Below are 7,627 nucleotides of genomic sequence, written 5' to 3'. Positions count from 1 at the left end.
GGGGGTGAGGTGTTGGGTTACCATTTGGGGGGAAGTAGTGGTTGTGGTTGTCAGGTCACTATGGTGGTTAGACATACGCCCGGATGGTCATTAGGACAGTCAGTAACCTCGGTGGTATATTCAAGAGGGCCAATCGTACTGCTTTTAAATTGCTGGAGTCAGCACCTTTATTTTCTGTCATTTACTTTTATGTTGAGAGCCTGTGGTCGACATGCTTTACTTTTCCAAGTACTCACGGTGGGCCTTCTCCTATAGCCCTATGGGTGTATCACGGGATGGAGTTTGCGGCTCGTACCCGGAGTATACGCACACTGTGGTTGTAGTAACACTAAACCAAAGACTTAGTAATGTTGTTTAGGTGGATGTGATGAAAAATGAATTGCATAGCATATAGTGCATATGGTTGTGATTGTTGTGTGGACTGTTGTGTGGTCCTCCTTTTTACTTACTGAGCTAGTGAGTTCATCCCACGTGTACACCTCTTTTAGATGATTTTGCAGGTCACCAACCTGGGGATCAAGGGTCGGGCCCAACAGTTGAATTCCCCGAAGAGGATTGGTGGGTCCTCGAGGACTATAAGCACGGCACGGATTGCACGTGCGAGGGCTGTGCTGTGGGACCACAGCAGTGACTCCATACAGGGTTACTTTTTGATTCTTTTGATGATCCATTTTGTGTACTTGATACGTGAATTGTTATTCTTTTTGTGTAAATATCATGCCTGTGGGCCCACATGTATCTATCTAGGTACTACAATTTGGGTATCAAGTATATTGGGGCTATTTACAGGTAAATTAAGTCTTCTGCTAAACTATTGAACATTATCTTAGTTGTGTGTATGCTGTGGTTGGATACTGTATCAGATGATCCTGGCAGGTTTGGGTTAACCGGAGTTAACCCTATCACCAGTCCGATTCTGTGTGAACGGAGTGTGACAGTGGCTACGGGGGTGATGGCTATAGTTACCGCAATGGTGGTGACTAGAGAAATTAGGTTTTTATTGGAAGATGTTTTAGGGTTGGCTTGAGTATTTTTCAGGGTGAAGATGAACAATAGTGTAAATAAATGATCTTTTGGCTTAGGATGTTTTTGTTTAAGGGTAAAGTGGTATTTTTTTACACAATTAATAGCAGACTAATACGTTAGATGTAGGGGAGGGGGCATAAATTTCCCAAAAGAAAACCCCAATATGGGTCTATAAAGAAGGGTTTTGGTTATGTTAGTTCTCAGTTGGTAATCCATAGTGGTATTTTTTTTTTTTTTGGGGGGGCCGGGGGGTGGGGGGGGAAGGGGTGAATTAAATATATTAAATGGAAAAAAATAGCAAATAAACCATAATGGCAAACCAAGGGAATTCCTATCAAAATACCAATAAAAGGGGGATAAAACAAAACCTAGGGGGAGAAACATATACAAGATGGGGAAAAATTAAAACACAGGGGAAGAAACAATAGGATAAAGATGATAGGTCCCAAGATTAGACCATAAAACTATTTCTGTTTGAATTACCCCATACTCATATGGTGTTCCAACTTTGTTCTGTCATGTAGGATGAAGTAGACCATCTCATTTTATTCTTTTTCTGACAGATATGATGACCTCACATATTGATTTGCCATGAAAGTTTTCAAAATCCACCTCCATTCTCTATCAAAGAGCAAGATAATATTGGGAGAAAGGCCAGCACTTCCTAAAAATACATTTTCAAACAGAATTTTAGACAAGACAATCAAAGAAAAGATGACTGACACTCTCAACGAAATTTCAACAAAGATAGCAATTAAGAATGAAAGATTCCTTTGAGAAAGAAACTCAAAACCAAATAGAATGACATGCAAACCAATTGGTATGAGCCTGATTACATTGCTTATAGCCTGTTTGCTATGAGCTAGATTATAATAGGTAATTAGCTAATTGACTATAAATAGGTCAATGTCCAACTTATGAGGACCAACTAGTTAAATGGTGTATCGCAGCCTTGGTTCTAGAGATTTTAGGTCCAACCTAAAACCGATCAAGACTGACTAGTTGACACACCCCTGAGAGATATATATTTTGTTTAAAGGATGATGATGCCACCACATCGTGGAATTTTTTAATGCTAGAAGGCTGAGTGAGGGGAGAGAGGCGATTTTCAGCTTGGTTTTTTCTTCTTCTGGTTGGAGGCTAGCATGGCCGGTGATCAAGGCCTAGCTGAGGAGGGTGGAGGTGATGAAAATGACAATGGTGAGGGATCTGTGAGGGAGGTGACTGAGGTTGCGCCTCAAAATCAAGCTGTCGCTACTGATGGTGTCGCTCCAAGGAGGTCATATGCAAGGGCTGTGGGGAATGCCTCATGGCCAGCGATGGATTCTCTCCTGGAACCAATCCAAGCCAGGAATATCCGAAGAATCATGATCCCCAGTGCAACTATGAGTCAAAAAGGCAAAATTCAGATTTGCTCTTATAGGGAGGGTTGATTTCAGATTGATCTCCCTAGAAGCACTGAGACAAGAAGCAACAGAAAAATGGAACTTGAACCAAGGAGTGTTGATGCACCCTCTTGGCAAGGGGTATGTCATTTTTTAATTTGGGTGTGAGGGAGATAAGGCTGCTGTTTGGAAGAGGAGCCCTTTGAAGATCGGGGGTCAGTTAATCCGCTTTCAACACTGGAAACCGGACTTTAACATCCATGAGAAACAGGTGTGGACTAAACTGGTCTGGATCCATTTCCCTGACCTTCCCCTGGAATATTGGCATGAAATGTGCTGCTCTCAATAGAAAAGGCAGTTGGACGACCTGTGGCTCTGGATCATCACACAAAGCAAGGCTTGATGGGATTTCTTGCTAGAGTCTTAGTTGAAATCGACAAAAATGAAACGGTGCCTCATAATGAGGAAGTGCAGGTTGAGATATTGGAGCCTAGAACCACAAAAATCTTTGGTTTCAGGCAAAAGGTTGTGTATGAAGATGGTATAACTCGCTATGGTTATTGTAAGCGGCTGGGGCATAGGGTGGAAGAATGCCGATTGGAGAAGTAGGAGGAAGAAAAACAGGCTGTAAAAGAACATGCTGATATTCTAGGCGCAGTCTATGTAGAAGATGGAGTGCACTCGGCTCGAGTCATATCAACTCAGTGAGTTACCGGGAGTGTACCAAATGTGGAAGCTGCAGCAAATCATTCTCCTTCCTTAAATGCCTCCTCTTCATCAAATCAAGGTAGCCCTACTTTGGAAGGCCATATTCACGTGGATTTGGATCTCATCCAAAATTTAAATTCAAAAGTCAATCCTCTCTATATGGAATGTAACGGTGGAAATTTATCCCCTAATCAAAACCTTCCCTCTTTGGAGGAAGGCCAAGTGGCTGGATCAGATCTAGGATCTGGATCAGGGTCGGGTTCTGACCCAGATGATGATGCTCTCTCAGAGTCCAAAGAGGAGAGTCAGGAAGTTGCCTCTGACGCCCCTACCATGGTTGCTCCTACCATGGACCTAGTGAAACCGGCCAGGCCAAGTCACCCTCGATGGAATGTGGTGACTAGGGGAAGAGGTGGTGTGGCTGGCCTGCCCTCAAGAGGCGGTCACCCTTCCAGAATCCTTCACAACCATCGTGACTCTCAAATTTCTTGTATTCCAGAGATAGAATTGCAAATGGGCATGTGGCTCTAAATTTTCAAGAAGTAGGGGTGCTTGATTGTGCCCTTCTTACGAAGGAAAAATCAGATACTGCTACTTCTAAAGGAGGGAAGAAGGGTAAGAAGAAGGTTGGTCAGATGAATAAGTCTAACAAGGCCCAAAATTAAATCCTTTCTCCATGAAGATTTTATTTTGGAATATTAGAGGTGTGCAAAAGGCGGCTGGTATTAGAGCCTTGAAGATGATCCTGAGGGAGCACTCTCCTGATTTTGTATGTTTGGCTGAGCCGATGGTGAAGGCTTCAGATTTTCCTTCTTTGTTAGTTAACAAAATAGGGTACTCTGCGGATTTAATTCACAATGATTGGGTGGACAAGGTTCCGAATCTTTGGCTTATGTGGAGACAAGGTTCTTCTCATCCCTTAGTTATTTCTCTGTCTGACCAACAATTATCAATCACGGTGGATTGGTTTGGTTGCTCTGTGGGATTGACCTCCGTTCAAGCAAATTGTCTTAAGGTTAATCTCCGAGAGCTCTGGATTGACTTGGGTTTGGTGGTAAACCCAAATATCCCATGGTCGGTCATAGGGGATTTTAATGCTACTCTTCTTTCAAATGAAAAAAAGGGGGCCAGGAAGATTCAATGCTAGCTCGGCGACAGAGTTCCAAGCAATGGTGGACACGTGTGCTTTGGTCCAAGCTCCTTCACAGGGGAAAAAGTTCACATGGACTAACAATTGTCACAAAAGAAATGTTGTAGCTGTTATGGATTGAAGTTTTTGCAATGGGAATTGGCTGGAGGTGTTCAAGAATATTAGTCAAAATGTATTGCAAAGAACAGCCTCGGACCATGCCCCTGTTCTGGTGGTCTCAAATGCCATCCCTAAACCAAGTAATATTCCTTTTAGATTCAATAATTTCTGGATGGATAATGTGAATTTTGAGGATATTATCAGGTAGGTGTGGAATAAGGAGGTGTCTGGGAATCCCATTTTGGTGCTCTCTCAGAAGCTAAAGCAGGTAAAAATTTTTATTAAGAGTTGGGCTAGGAATAATTTTCCTAATGTTGATGAAGAAGTGAAGAAAGCCTCCAAAAATCTGGATTCGATTCAAGAAGAAATTGAGGCATCACGGATGACGGATGATTTGTTTGACAGAGAGGCAGATGCCAAGACATATCTCTTGAAAGCAACCCAAAGGCAAGACAGTTTTTGATCTCAAAAGGCCAAACAGAGGTGGATGAAAGAGGGGGACAGGAACTCAAAATTTTTCCACCTCTCTGTACAAATGAGACGGTCGCAAAATCAAATTCGTTCCTTGAAGAATATGAATGGTGAATGGATTAGTGACCAGCAGAGGTGGTCATCTTATATTTCTGAATATTATGAAGCCTTCCATAGTGCCGCTCAGACTACTCTACAACATGATTTATTGAATTGTATCCCCAAGGAGATTTGTGAGGTAGATGCACTGGGTTTAGAGGCTATGCCCTCTTTGGAAGAAATAAGAAACTCTGTTTGGGATGTGGATCCAGACAGCTCTCTTGGGCCTAATGGATTTCATGGGAAGTTCCTTAGAAGAGTTTGGAATATTATGGAAGCGGACTTTTGCAGGGCTGTGAGGCACTTCTTCAGAACGGGGTTTCTTCCTAAGGGTGTAAACAATTGTTTTCTCACTCTAATTCCGAAGGTGCAGGGAGCTGTAACCCTGGGCAAGTTTAAGCCGATCTGTATGGGGAATTTCTTTTGTAAGGTGCTATAAAAAATTATGGTATATAGAGTTTTGACGCTGCTTCCCAGATTGATCTCAGAGGAACAAGGTGCATTCCAGAAGGAGAAAATAATATCTGAGAATATTAGCCTTGCCTCAGAGTTGGCAAATCTGATGTATGCTGCAGTCACAAGAGGAGGTATGGGGATCAAAATTGATGTTCAGAAAGCATATGACTAGCTTTCTTCGGATTTCCTCTTTGAAGTCCTAAAAAAGTTTGGTTTCCCTCAGAAGTGGATATCCTGGATTCATGAAATCCTTGTCTCTACTAGGATTTCGGTCTTAGTAAATGGGGGACCAATGGGCTTCTTCCTTGTGGGTTGTGGTCTTCGCCAAGGTGATCCTTTATCTCCCATTCTCTTTATTCTGGCTGAAGAAGTGCTTTACAGAGGGTTAAGAAGCATGGTTGCTGAAGGCGCTCTTAAATCCTTGCTCGGGCCAAGAGGTGTGCTCACTCCATCCCACCTCCTCTTTGCGGACGACATTTTCATTTTCATGAACGCGTAGGCAAAATATGTAACAAATCTTCACTCTTTCTTAGATAAATATCAATCCTTCTCTGGTCAGTTTTTTAATCTGGATAAAAGTAAGATTTTCTTTGGGAAGGTGGCCCCTCACAGAAAATAGTTTATTAGTGAGTTTTTGGGTACTCAGATATCCAAATTCCCTACAAAATATCTCGGGGTGGAAATCTTCAAGGGAAGAGTCACCAAATCCCACTTGTTGCCTCTACTAGAAAAGATCAAATGTAGACTAGTAGCCTGGAAAGGGAAGTTGCTCTCGATGGTAGGTTGTATTGAACTGGTTCGTTCAGTTATTTCGAGCATTCCTATGCATAATTTTACAGTTTATTGGTGGCCACAGGCATCAATTAAAACTGTAGAAACATGGATGAGGAACTTCATTTGGTCAGGCCAAATGGAAGGCCAGAAAAAAATCACTGTCAAATGGGAGGATTGTTGCAAGCCAAAGAAGGAGGGAGGACTAGGTATTCGGAAGTTACGAGATGTTAACAGAGCTTGTCTATGTAAATTAGTATGGAAGATCAAGCATAAGGATTCTAGAATGAGCCAATTTTTCAGAGCAAGGTTTACTACTAGAGACGGCGGTCTCAAGAGCTACAAGTCTTCATCTATTTGGTTGGGTCTAAAAAGGGTGTGGGACTTTGTAACCAATATGGAGAGTTGGACAGTAGGAAATGCCGCTAAGATTAGTTTATGGAAGGATCGTTGGTTAGAAAATTCCTCATTTGCGGAATCTTCTAATCTGGATTTAGAAGCGCTTACTTCGAGGCAGCTGCGGGTGGCGGATTCCATTAGGAATGGTGAGTGGTGCTTCCTAAATGTTTCTTCAATATTCTTGTCTAAATCATTTGAGAAGGCTAAGAGAATATCCCCAATGAATTTAGAGGATGTTTGCCACTGGAAATTATCTTTGTCTGGAGCCTTCTCTTTGGCCTCGGCATGGGAAGAGATAAGAAGCAAAAAGGTGCATGTTTCTTGGTTTTCATTCTCTGGAAAGCTCTTTTATAGCCACAATAGGCTGTATTTGGATGGAGGTTAGCTCATGGTAGACTCCCTATGGATGACCAAGTGTGCAAAAAGGGGATCACAATGCCTTCGAGATGTGGTTTATGTGAAAAGGTGGAAGAATCAAGTTTCCACCTTTTTATCCACTGTGAGTATATCCAGGCCTCGTGGAATATGTTCTATGATCTATTTGGTGTCAAATGGCAACACTTCATAAGATTGGAAGATTTATTTAGCTGGTGGAAATGTAAAGCAAAATCCGTCACATTCTCAAGAGTATGGCTTAGTGGCGCGATGTTAATTCCTTATGCTATTTGGATGGAGAGGAATATGAGACTCCACGAGGGTACCTCTTGGCATCACAGGCAGCGTTTTGCTATGATTAAAGGAGAGATAGGCATGATTTCGACAGTGCACCTTGGGAAGAACTTGTCGATAGTTGATTTGTTGTGTGCCAGGAGTGTGGAAATTCCCCGTGTAATTAGAAAGCAAAGAGAAATTTTTGGAGTTCGATGGTGTCTCCCCCCTTGGAACTGGTTTAAGCTAAATACTGATGGGTGCTCGCTAGGGAACCCTGGAAAGACTGGAGCTGGCGATGTGTTTTGAAATTACAAGGGCGAACCGTTGCTGAATTTCAGAAATTTCGTTGGTGTAAAATCTAACTTTGAAGCTGAATTCTTAGCTCTCATTACTGGCCTTGAACATGCAAAAA

The sequence above is a fragment of the Macadamia integrifolia genome, chromosome 4, assembly GCF_013358625.1.
Source record: "Macadamia integrifolia cultivar HAES 741 chromosome 4, SCU_Mint_v3, whole genome shotgun sequence".
Taxonomy (NCBI): domain Eukaryota; kingdom Viridiplantae; phylum Streptophyta; class Magnoliopsida; order Proteales; family Proteaceae; genus Macadamia; species Macadamia integrifolia.
This window is presented reverse-complemented; position numbering follows the sequence as displayed.